Genomic DNA, 11,742 nt, shown 5'->3' on the forward strand with positions numbered 1-11,742 from the left:
TAAAAATTGTCCAATTAAACAAGATTACAGAAAACAAAAAATCCAAGATCGACCATGGATGACGAAAGGGTTACGAAATGCATGTAATAAGAAAAATACACTGTATAGAGAATTCATAAAACTAAAGACTAAAGAGGCAGAAAATAGATATAAGAAATACAAAAACAGATTAACTAATATTATACGGGTATGTAGGAAGGAATATTGTAGTAATATATTATATAATAACAAAAACAATATTAAAGGAATATGGGATATATTAAATCGCATTATCAAAAATGGTAATAAAAAACAGAGTTACCCTCAGTCTTTCATTGATAATAATGTCAAGAAGGAAAATAAGGATGAGGTAGTCAACGGTTTTAATAATTTTTTTGTAAATATTGGACCAAGCTTGGCAGAAAAAATTCCCGATTCCCAACCTGAGGATTGGGATAATAATCTCATACAAAGAAATCCCTGTTCAATGTTCCTCACAGCAGTGGATGGAAAAGAAATTACAGACATTGCGAATAATTGTAAATATAAAACATCTACCGATTTAAATGAAATTGATATGGTGGTGGTAAAACAGGTCATTGAATGGATTGTAGAACCATTAACATACATCTGTAACTTATCATTTCAAACCGGTAAATTTCCCAATCAAATGAAAATAGCTAAGGTTGTGCCGCTGTATAAGACTGGGGATAGACACCACTTCACAAATTATAGACCTGTTTCTTTGCTTCCACAATTTTCCAAATTATTAGAAAAGTTATTCAATAATAGATTAGACAAATTCATAAATAAATATAAATTACGTACTGATAGTCAATATGGATTCAGAGCACATAGTTCAACATCACTTGCATTAGTAGAATCAGTTGAGGAGATTACAAACGCCATAGACCACAAATTACATTCAGTTGGAATATTTATAGACCTAAAAAAGGCTTTTGATACAATCAATCATGACATATTAATCAATAAACTTGAACAGTATGGGATTAGGGGGTTGGTGTTGCACTGGGTGAGAAGCTACTTAAGTAACAGAAAACAGTTTGTGAAGTTGGGGGAATATACATCATCATGCTTGGACAATGCTTGTGGCGTCCCACAGGGGTCAGTATTGGGTCCAAAACCGTTTCTAATTTATATAAATGATATTGTCAATGTTTCCAAAATATTAAAATTAGTATTATTTGCAGATGACACAAGCATTTTTTGTTCAGGGGGGGATTTGCAGGAGTTACTGAGGAGGATCAGTATAGAAATGGGAAAATTGAAAATATGGTTTGACAGAAACAAATTATCATTAAACTTAAGTAAAACAAAATACATGTTATTTGGCTATTGTAATACAGACATACAGGTTCAGTTACAAGTCGAGGGGGTAAATATTGAAAGGGTACATGAAAATAAGTTTCTGGGGGTGATAATAGATGATAAGATAAACTGGAAGACTCATATAAAACATATACAAAGTAAACTGTCAAGAAGCATTTCAGTTCTAAACAAAGCGAAACATATTCTGGACCACAACTCACTCCGCATTCTTTACTGCTCACTGGTTTTACCATATTTACAGTACTGTGCAGAGGTATGGGGTAATACTTATAAAGGTACAACACAATCACTATCAGTAATGCAGAAAAGAGCTATAAGAATTATTCATAATACTGGCTATATAGATCATACAAATCCACTATTTTTACAATCCAAATTCTTAAAATTCACAGACTTGGTTCATTTTCAAACAGTACAAATCGTGTATAAAGCAATAAACAATTTACTTCCAGCAAATATTAAAAATATGTTTTTTAACAGATCAGGGGATTGCAATCTGAGGGGGAAATTTAATTTAAAGCATCAGTGGGCACGAACAACATTAAAAGGTTTCTGTATTTCTGTCTGTGGGGTGAGGATGTGGAACAGATTGGGAGTGGGGCTCAAGCAATGTCCAAGCATGAACCAGTTCAAACAGCGGTACAAAAATATGTTTTTTTTCTAGGTATAGGGAGGAGGAACGGTAATGAGGGTTAGGGTTTTTTGTTTTTTGCGTCGGCTTGTAAATATATAGTATTTTGTATGTAAGTAGGTATGTGTAGGTGTATGTATATATATATATATATATATATATATATATATATATATATATATATATATCGGTTTAGGTGTGTAGGAATCTATGTGTATATGTGGCAAAGGGTATTACTGGTTGTGGGGAAGAAGGGGTAGGGAAAAATAAGCTGATGCTTCACCCTACCCCTTTGCGGACATGTTGGGTACACAGTAGGAATTTTTTTAGTTGTTGTCTTCACTGATCTATCTTGTAATCGTTGTTGTATCAAATGTTCGAAATAAACAGTTTTCATTCATTCATATCTTTATCAAAGATAACTTTTCAGTTATCTAATTATCTGTTATCGAAGTTAATTTTTTTTTTGGTTATCTGTGCCCACCACTGCCTTGTAACAATAAAAAATAAACAACTGAAACTCTTATTTCCATCCCTCTTTAGGAGCGGTCGGTGTAAAGTCCGCAGCAACTGACTGGCCAAAGCGCTATCCAGTGTTATATACAGATCAGTGGGTCAAAGGCGTTGCCTTCTTTATATTAAAACAAATTTGAATAAGAACCAAACGTCCCTGAAAGACGTGCGGTGAAATTAGTTTGCCCGCAAGTGCTCACGCAGCATTAGCATGCTAATAGGCTAACAAACGATCCTACACCGGAACAAACGCAAAAAGCGACTGACAGCACCTTCAGTGAGAAACAGAACTACAAGTATGTAACCGGTGTAAAGTACCGTGAAGCCTCGATGTTAGTCAAGTCGTTCACTCTGTAACTCTCAGTGTTACGGTCCTGCTCTGTAGTAGTAGTAGTAGTGATGGTGATGATGGTGTTGTTGTTGTTATTGTTGTTGTTTCTTCTTCTTCTGCTTCTTTGGCGTTTCTTTTTCTTTGGTGTTTACCGGCAGTCGGCATCCTTTTTGGTGCATTGCTGCCACCTGCTGCATCAGTCCATTACAGTTGTACTAAATACTCTTTTATCAGTCCAGGGGTGGTGGCCAAGTGGTTAATGCGCTTGGTTTCAGTTTAGAAGGTCCCGGGTTCAAATCCCACCCCTGCCACATTTCTCCATGTAATGTGGAGTTGCGTCAGGAAGGGCATCCGGCGTAAAACTTGTGCCAATTCAACATGCAGATCCACCTTGGATTTGCTGTGGCGACCCCAAGTGCAAACAAGGGAGCAGCCGAAGGGACTTACTTTTTACTCTTTATGAGTCCAGTGTCTTTCAGGTATTATAAAATAAAATAAAACAGGACTTCTCCCTCCCACGTGACCCAATGTCCAAAATACTGCCTTCAGAAACTCTATCCAGATCTATCCTTGCCTATCTCTTGCCTTTCCCTGGAATATTTCTACACAATACATGAGGACATGCTCCACTGTCTCTGGCTGGTGACATTCCAAACATGCCATCTTGGTGTTTCCCAAGGAGGAAGAGAGTACTGTTCAAGAAAGTATGCCAATTATCACTCCAGTAATCGTGCCTCTTTTCTTGTCCACTCTTTCCTTCCTCAACTATTTCCTGAATCTGTCACTCTATTCGCTCTTGAAAATAAATGCCTACCCTTAGTCTCCTGCTCCCAACAGTTTTGCCATTGTAGGTTAATTTCTGTCCATACAATACACTTACCCTTTGCTTTGAAAAGCTTGACACTGATGTCTATATTTTCCTTTGCTACAGCTTTTTTGGCCAACCTATCCACCTTCTCATTTGTTAGGTGGTGTGCCTTTCTTTCTTTCTTTCTTTCTTTCTTCTTCTTCTGAATATATTGGCGGTTTGCAAACCAACACGATGCCACCAGCTAGGGGAGGAGAGGGGAGAAAAAAGGTGAATAAATTACACTATATTCTCATGAATAATCCAGTTCCCTTCAAATATACCAATACATGCCTCCAAGCTGGTGGTGTTGTTGTAGTAAAAGAAAGTAATCCCTGAAGCATTAAACAGTTCTGTCCCAGTGTTCTGACATCATCTAATAGATTTCTTCTTTGTCTGTTATATGTTTGTCTCTCCAGTAACACGTGCTCCACTGTCTCCCTTCTGATGCATCTCAAACACTGACCGATTTCATGTTTTCCAATGATGTTGAGAGGATGATTTAAACCTGTGTGACCTATTTGTGGAGCCGCTCCTCTTTCCATGACAAAAACTCCTGTAACAGTGGAATGTGCCGTTCATTTCTAAACTGGACGCTGTGATCCGGTATGTCGTTTGACTAGCACAGGAATTATGAAAAGACGAGGACATCAGCACTTTTTCAGCACATTAAGACAGACGTGCGGAGGAGTTCCGCGCGTCGCGGTGGAGCCGCATGGCGCAAAGCAACGCCGTGATGAAGCCTTCCAGGACATGTTGGGGCATGTCCAGCTCATGCACAATCACAATCGGATAATCACACGACTGAAAAGCAACCGGAATCCATCTGAAATCCACCTGAAAGCCATCCTGTGAGACCAACACCGAGGTGGTTTTGTCTCGCGTAATGAACGGCTCCGTGGCACGTCCCTTCGCTTATCTTTCCATGAAAAAAACTCCTGTAACAATGGAATGTGCCGAAAAAGTGCTGATGTCCACGTCTCCTGCCTTTTTGTGAAAGTCAGACGAGGTCCCGGATCAACAAAGCCTTCACGTTGGAAATGATCTGGTTGGTTCAGCGGGGTCTGAGCATGTCGATCGGCGCTGGGAGCGCGCCGTGGTCTCAGCAGTTGTGGGCCGTCCTTAAAGCGGCAGTAACACTCCTTAATCTGTATAATCCCCATAAAATCGTCCCTGAAAGCCATATTAATTTTCCGAACGGTGTCCACCTGGAGGTCTCTCACAGTTTCTGGAAAAAAAGTGATGCAGCAAAGCTCCAAATCGTTCAGACATTTATTCGCAATAAAAAAATCAGACGAGAGGGGTGGACCAGTGCTCAAACAAAGCCTGCTCACAGGTGAATGATGCAACCGACAGGCGTGAAAAAACTCAAGCATGCGCACGAAGGTTCAAGCTTGGCTGATGCAATCACACGTGATTCAAATCCATATGGTTTTTGAAAAAATAAAAAGGTCCGATACTTTTCTCACAGACCTCGTATAGTCCTGTGATTACTTCTTCTTCCCTGCAACTCCATCTCCCCGTCTCCTTGATACAATCTGTCCCTGAATTTTATGTAAAAGCCACCCTTAGATTCCCTGTCAGAGAGTAAGCTGAGACACCTTATGTCAAAAACTGATTTATGGCCCTGTCAGCCAATCAGAATCGACTACGTAACTAAGCCCTGCCCTAACCCCACCCCTTATGACATCACAGCCAATCAGACTCAACTATGTCACTATGTCCCGCCCCCAAGCCCCTCCCCTAGCCCCGCCCAAAGTGCTGCCCCTAACCCCGCCCCTAGCACCTCCCCTAACCCCACCCTAAGCTCTGCCTCCAAGTCCCGCCTCCAAGCCCTACCTCCCCTCCCACCCGGGTCTAATAATTTAATGTCATTTTATTTCATGAATTAAAGAACGATTAAAAAATACCTATCTTTTTTAATGTATTAATTAAAGAGTTAACTAATTCTGAAATATTTAAACATAAATCTGTGTCTAATATTTAATACCCCTTTAATATTTTTTAATTCTTAAATTAAAGCGCGTCCTTTTATGGTTTTTAATCCCTCAATTAAAGAAGGATTAAAAAAATACCCGTATCTTTTACACAATTATGGGAGGTTTTCTTCCAATTTACTGATTAAACACGAATATTTTAATACCCCTTTAATACTTTTTAATTCTTAAATTAAAGAAGGATTAAAAATAACCGTCTCTCGACTGTAACGGCTGGGAGTCTTTGCAGCGAGACAGCCAAATACCCACGCATAGAGCACCTCACGGAAACATGACCCCACGGCTGTAATACCTGTTGTAGACGCTAGGTGTGTGTGTGTGTGTGTGTGTGTGTGTGTGTGTGTGTGTGTGTGTGTGTGTGTGTGTGTGTGTGTGTGTGTGTGTGCGTGTGTGTCTGTCTGGGGGTGTTTGTGTGCGCGTGTGTGTGTGTGTTTCGGAGCTGTGTGTGTGTGTGTGTGTGCGTGTGTGTCTGTCTGGGGGTGTTTGTGTGCGTGTGTTTCGGAGCTGTGTGTGTGTGTGTGTGTGTGTGTGTGTGTGTGTGTGTGTGTGTGTGTGTGTGTGTGTGTGTGTGTGTGTGTGTGTGACCTGCGCAGCGGGGGTGTCACGCCGGATGGTCTTTTATAACATAGTAGAGAAGCTTGAATCTTTGGTTGAAGCTTGAATGTTTTATTACATCCGATTTCCTGATGACGGGGTCGTTCGCTGGGCTTGTTTGAAGACGGAAAAACAAAGCTTATTCTTAGTCACCATAGATGCAGTTTCTTTTAAGATATTACCCGGTCAATCAGGGGCTGCGGGACACCCGCTGATCGCTGATCCGAGGCGGTGAATTAAGCCCCGCAGGCTGAAGAGTAATAAAGCATATATTCTAAAACTTAGATGGTCAGTGTTCTTTCCAATAATATTGTTGAAAAATGGGTGAAATGTTTTCAAATAAAATTTATTTATATAGCGCCAAATCACGACAAACACTTGCCCCAAGGCGCTTCATATTGCATATTGACAGAGTCATACAAACGAGGTTTTGGTGGAAAAAAAGGTTCGTAAAAAAAGGTTCGTTTGATTTTTTTATGTGTTTTTGTGAAAAAATGCTTCAGATGTGTAGAAAACGCTCTCCCGATCATACCTTTAAAGTTTTATCGCATTCGCATAATTTAATATGTTGTTATTAAGCGAAGAAAGAAGCGTTGACCTTTGACCTTTGATTTTTTTTTATGTGTGTTTTTTGTGAAAAAATGCTTCGGATGTGTAGAAAATGCTCTCCTGATCATACCTTAAAAGTTTTATCGCGTTTGCACACTTTAAAACCCCGTTATTAAGCGTAGAAAGAAGCGTTGAGCTTTGACCTTTGATTTTTTTGTGTGTGTTTTTTGTGAAAAAAATGCTTCGGATGTGTAGAAAACGCTCTCCCGATCATACCTTTAAAGTTTTATCGCGTTTGCATGCTTTGAAACCACGTTATTAAGCGTATAAAGAAGTGTTGACCTTTGACCTTTGATTTTTTTATGTGTTTTTTTTTTTTTGTGAAAAATGTTCCGGATGTGTAGTAAACGCACCCCCAATCATACCTTTTAATGTTTTTTTGTTTTTTTGCATCGTTGTTATTAAGTAGAGAAGTGCTGAAAGTTGTTTTTAAACCATATGCCGAATAAAAGTGATGAAGGCCGGAGATGAGTTTCAGTTGGTGTTTTATTAGTAACAAGATACAAAAACGTGTCTGACTGCGATGTATTTTAAAAAATCTTGATCATAATATCCAGTCACTCCTACCTTTTATGGTGAGAAACCTTCCCAGCGTTGGAAGTCTTTTTTTTTCTTAAGTTTCTTCCTGGCCGGCGACTCGGTTAAAAGAAGGGTTTCATCCGGCGAGCTGCTCCATCCTTTTTTAAGCTTCTGAAACTGCTCGCGGGCTTGCGAGTTTGATACGCACGCCACTGGAATGTTCCGCTCCTGTAAAATATTGAGGAACGTCACCCAACCTGTAGGGGGGCTCGGTTTCTTGAACGAGGATCTGAGATGTTTCATAAGATCTATGGCGTGAGACCCCCTCACGACTTTCCCCTTGTAAATAAATTCCCCCGACGGACTCCAGCGCGTATCACCCATCGATAATTTCCTCATAATATATTCAGCGTTTCTACGCTCTCTGGAGGGGATATTCTTCAGGACCTCTGTGACAGTCTCATCCACCACCTCCTCCTCCTCCTCCTCCTCAGGTTGCTTAGCGACGCGAGTCTCTTGCGTTTGTTAGCGATTCGATTCGAGTTCCCCCTGTTTGATCAGGCCTAAATAGCGCTGCAGCAGAGCCTCATACTTTTTAATTTTTTCATAAGGGGAGTGAGTACGTTCCTCCAGCACGGCCCGCATTTGCGAGTCTAAATCATTTTCTGCCGTTTGTCTGATGTTATTTCCACTCGACGGAACGGAATGCCCGAGTTGAAGCATCTGTTGAGGAGTCAGTAAAAACATCTTTTGTGCCACTTTGAACGCCATTATCCTCTGGGCAGTATTAGACTCGTTATAATGGGCAGGGCCGCGGTGAGCAGAGGCAGGAGAAAGCCGCCCGTCTGAATCAGCGCTCCCCGCTTCTTTTTGTAACTGGTTTTTCTGTCGGCCCTTTTGTTTTTTCAAGACACGGAATTGAGAGTCGCTCAAGGCGATATTCCCCTTTAATATATTCAAAGCGATCTCGGATAAAGTTTTCAGAAGCAGGTCCTCAGGCTGTGGTGACGCTCCCTCGCCCCAGCTCTGATTAGCGCTTTAAGAGCGGGGGCGTTCCTTTTTAAAAGAGAGCTCATACCTGTTTATCTTTCTGTAAATAAACCGTGGGCCACTCGTGCGGGAGTAATCCCGATCTCAGTCTGAACTGATCTGGACACTCCTGCGTGCAATCCAGTAATAAATACCCGTAAGGTACGCTCGTAGAATCGTCAAGAGCCTCCAAAAAAAAATTGTTTTCTGCTGGGAAACATTTGCTGAGCCAGAATGTTCATCTGTAACTTGTCTCTGGGTTTTTTAAACAGCACCATATAATTACAATTCAAACTGATGGTTCGACTGTATTTCCCTTTATGATACACGTTCTGTGTGATCATGATGACGCTCATATTCCGGTGATGTCTGTACTGGGTGAAAATTCTTACAACTTCAGGATGATCCGTTGCGTCCAAAATAACCAGATGGCTCTGACCTTCAGGGAAAAGGCTTTCGTCCAGAAATGAGTCAGGGAGTCCTCTTACAAATTTTATATTTTTATTCTTCAGTTCAGAATACAGAGGTTGTTCAGACGTATACAGCCATACAGTGTTGTCAGGCACATATCTCATAGCGTGGCTACAATTTTCCAGCAATGTTTTCACAAACAAACTCTTTCCCGAACCACTGGGTCCAACGATGAGACAGAAGAATGGGGGCTGAAGTCTGGGGTCAAACTCCACCGTATTTCCCGAGTGAGACATGTTTCAAAATCCGAACGGTTTGGTTTCCCCGTCCTTTAAAAGACGCCGCTTGTCATACACCACCCTGAAGGATTTTTGAAATGACACGTTTGTCAAACTGAAACTGCTTTTATGATGTTTAATTCCCTGCTGCGGTGTTTTGATAGATGCAGCAAGGGCGGGGTCTTTTATATAACCCTCGACCAGATCTTTGACACTGTCAAAGTTTATTTTCTGACAGCTCTCGTGGGTTTGAGTGATCCCCTTCACACGCATGACCGTTTTACCTCGTACGGTTTTATATGCGTAACTTTTAGGCCCCGCTGCTGCAAACTCTGTGATGACGTCGCCGTTCAACTCATCGGTGAGCTGCCACAGATAATTACCGGTAGGCAGTGGGGTTTCACCCCGCCTACAAACGTAAATCAGGCTATCGGTATCATAATACAGAATCCTGTCAGGATTTGCCACAGCCTCCATAAAACCGTACAAGGTCAAACACGTGTACACCGTTGTAAACGCAGCGATGAAAATATTGACGGCTTTACCCGGTCGGCTGACGTACCGCGGGCCGTACCTCCATTGAACCATAGCCACCTGACTGCTGAGGAATGTTAGATATGTGACCTCGTACTCTTCAGAAAACAGATACTTGAACAGATCGTCAGCGTTTTTAACGAGCGCGGTCTGCGTCAGATTTGATCTCTGGGCGAATTTCCCCCAGAAGGAGTTGAGGCAGATCTTAGCCATCTGTCGTTTTGCCGGATTGTGACTGATTTTTTCTGGGTCTAAACGAATCTTCTGATTCAGCCAGTAGTCCGTGATATATTTTTCTCTGCTCTCGGGGTCTTTATCAAATTCGGGAGGGAAACCGGAGGCTTCCTGCTTGTGTTTTAAGAAGGTGTTTATGTACCCCTCAAAATTTTATCACTTTTTTCCTCAAAATGCCAGACTTCAACAATCTTAGCTACAATGTAGCCTGCATCCAGAGCTTTGTGGAATTCCGGGGTCGTCCAAGTCCCAGACAGAGCTCCCTGCTGCTGACTGTGTGTGCACGCTCCCGCTTGATTATTTTCATCGGCGCAGATGTGACACAGAGTAAACACCAGTTTACCGTGAGGAGTTCTGTGTGGGAGGATGGGGAATTTTAGCCCCCGGGGCGGATACACGACGGCTTTGATGAGGCCGAAATAAGTCCTGGGGTCTCAGAAATTTCTCTCGATAATTTCTGGATGCCCCGTGGGATATGTGAAATTTACGCTAACGTAAGGATACAGTGAGGTCACGTCGATGTAATAGACCCTTTCATCTTGCTTAGCCGTGTACCTCAGACGGGACACGCAAGTCCCACCGCCGTATAAAGAGTCGCAAGGCTCGAGGGGCGGTGGTAACCCCCTGCTGCTGAGGAAACGGCGAACGCTCTCATCCCTCAGCCTCATTTCAAGCCACTGATGCTCCCAAATCAGGGTGAGGGTGACGACCCGGCATAGCCCGCAGAAAGGCTATTTTTTTCTGACACGCTGCGTGGAGCTCTCCAAATGAGGTGTTTGTGAGAGGGTTTATTTCATGCTGTGTAAAACACGTTGCACACCCGTGGTAAAAACACCCAAGAAACTCCTACACTTTTATCCGCCCGTCAATCTGAGCATACCCATCAACATAATAACCTCCTATTTTTTTCCCGCCCCTGTTTAGAGCGTGATCGATGACAATGTTTTGTGTCTCAGCAACCCATTCTAACCACTGCACGGCCACGTCCGAATATTTTTTATGCTTCGATCTATAATTGTTGGCGGAGGGGATCGCCAGCGTTTTTGGAGCGAGAAAGTTAGTTTGGAAGACTTTCATACACGCCGAGGCAATTGTAACGCAGGTAAAAGGATCCACGCGTGTTTCAGCGATGAATTCAGCCATAAATTTGGAGCAGGCTGCAGCCAGGATTTTTGTATCGTTATCACAATACATAACAGCCTCGGCTTTAAAATCGAAAATTGCGATTTTTTTTTTTTGCTCACGTACCACGCGTTAAATTCCTCTCTTTCTCCATCTGACATATTTGCGACCGTAAGCCGCAGAGTCAGGGTATGGGCCGACATAGTTCAGATTTTTTTCTGAACTGAACAGGTGCGGAAAGTAACCTTTGCGGGCGATTTCGTCTTTCAGCCGGATTCCCAGGGCTTTAGGCATCTGAGATAAGCACATTGCAAGGAAAGATAACGAATCTATATATTTCTGTTTAAAGGCGGTGTCTGTCATGAGTAATAGTTTACTCCCGGTCATAATCACAGTGGGGGTTACGCCCTGCTGGACTAAATACTTTAGAAGCAGATAGCCGTCGAAACCTTTTGAGTTGTGAGCGATGAACACGTATTCTTTGAATTTTCTCGTTCTAAAATGTTTAAAGAAGCGGGCTACGCAGTCTGCCCCCCATGCGCTCCAAAAATCACCCATCTTTGTTACAACAGCGCTGACGTAAAACGGCACGTGTTCCCCATTATTATCGACATACGTTTCAAAGTCATAAAAAACGTATTTCTCTGAATGCGTCTCTTCAGCTTTGAGCGGCGTCATATAGCAGAGGTGACCCTCGCTCGGCTCCTGGAGAGCCTCGCCGCATATATGACACCTCTTCTGCTTACACATGTGCGGTGTTTTTA

General features: G+C 42.1%; 1 protein-coding gene across 1 annotated transcript in view; it reads right to left on the bottom strand.

Annotated features, from left to right (window-relative positions):
- Positions 1–2,908, bottom strand: part of LOC117521808 (oocyte zinc finger protein XlCOF6-like) — a 73,947-nt gene extending 71,039 nt beyond the window's left edge. Inside the window, exon 1 of the mRNA XM_034183156.1 lies at positions 2,792–2,908. The gene's annotated coding sequence lies outside the window, so the exon portion shown is untranslated. The remainder of the gene's footprint in view (positions 1–2,791) is intronic.
- Positions 2,909–11,742: the final 8,834 nt, after the last annotated feature.

Source organism: Thalassophryne amazonica, chromosome 12 (assembly GCF_902500255.1).
Source record: "Thalassophryne amazonica chromosome 12, fThaAma1.1, whole genome shotgun sequence".
In the NCBI taxonomy this organism is placed as follows: Eukaryota; Metazoa; Chordata; class Actinopteri; order Batrachoidiformes; family Batrachoididae; genus Thalassophryne; species Thalassophryne amazonica.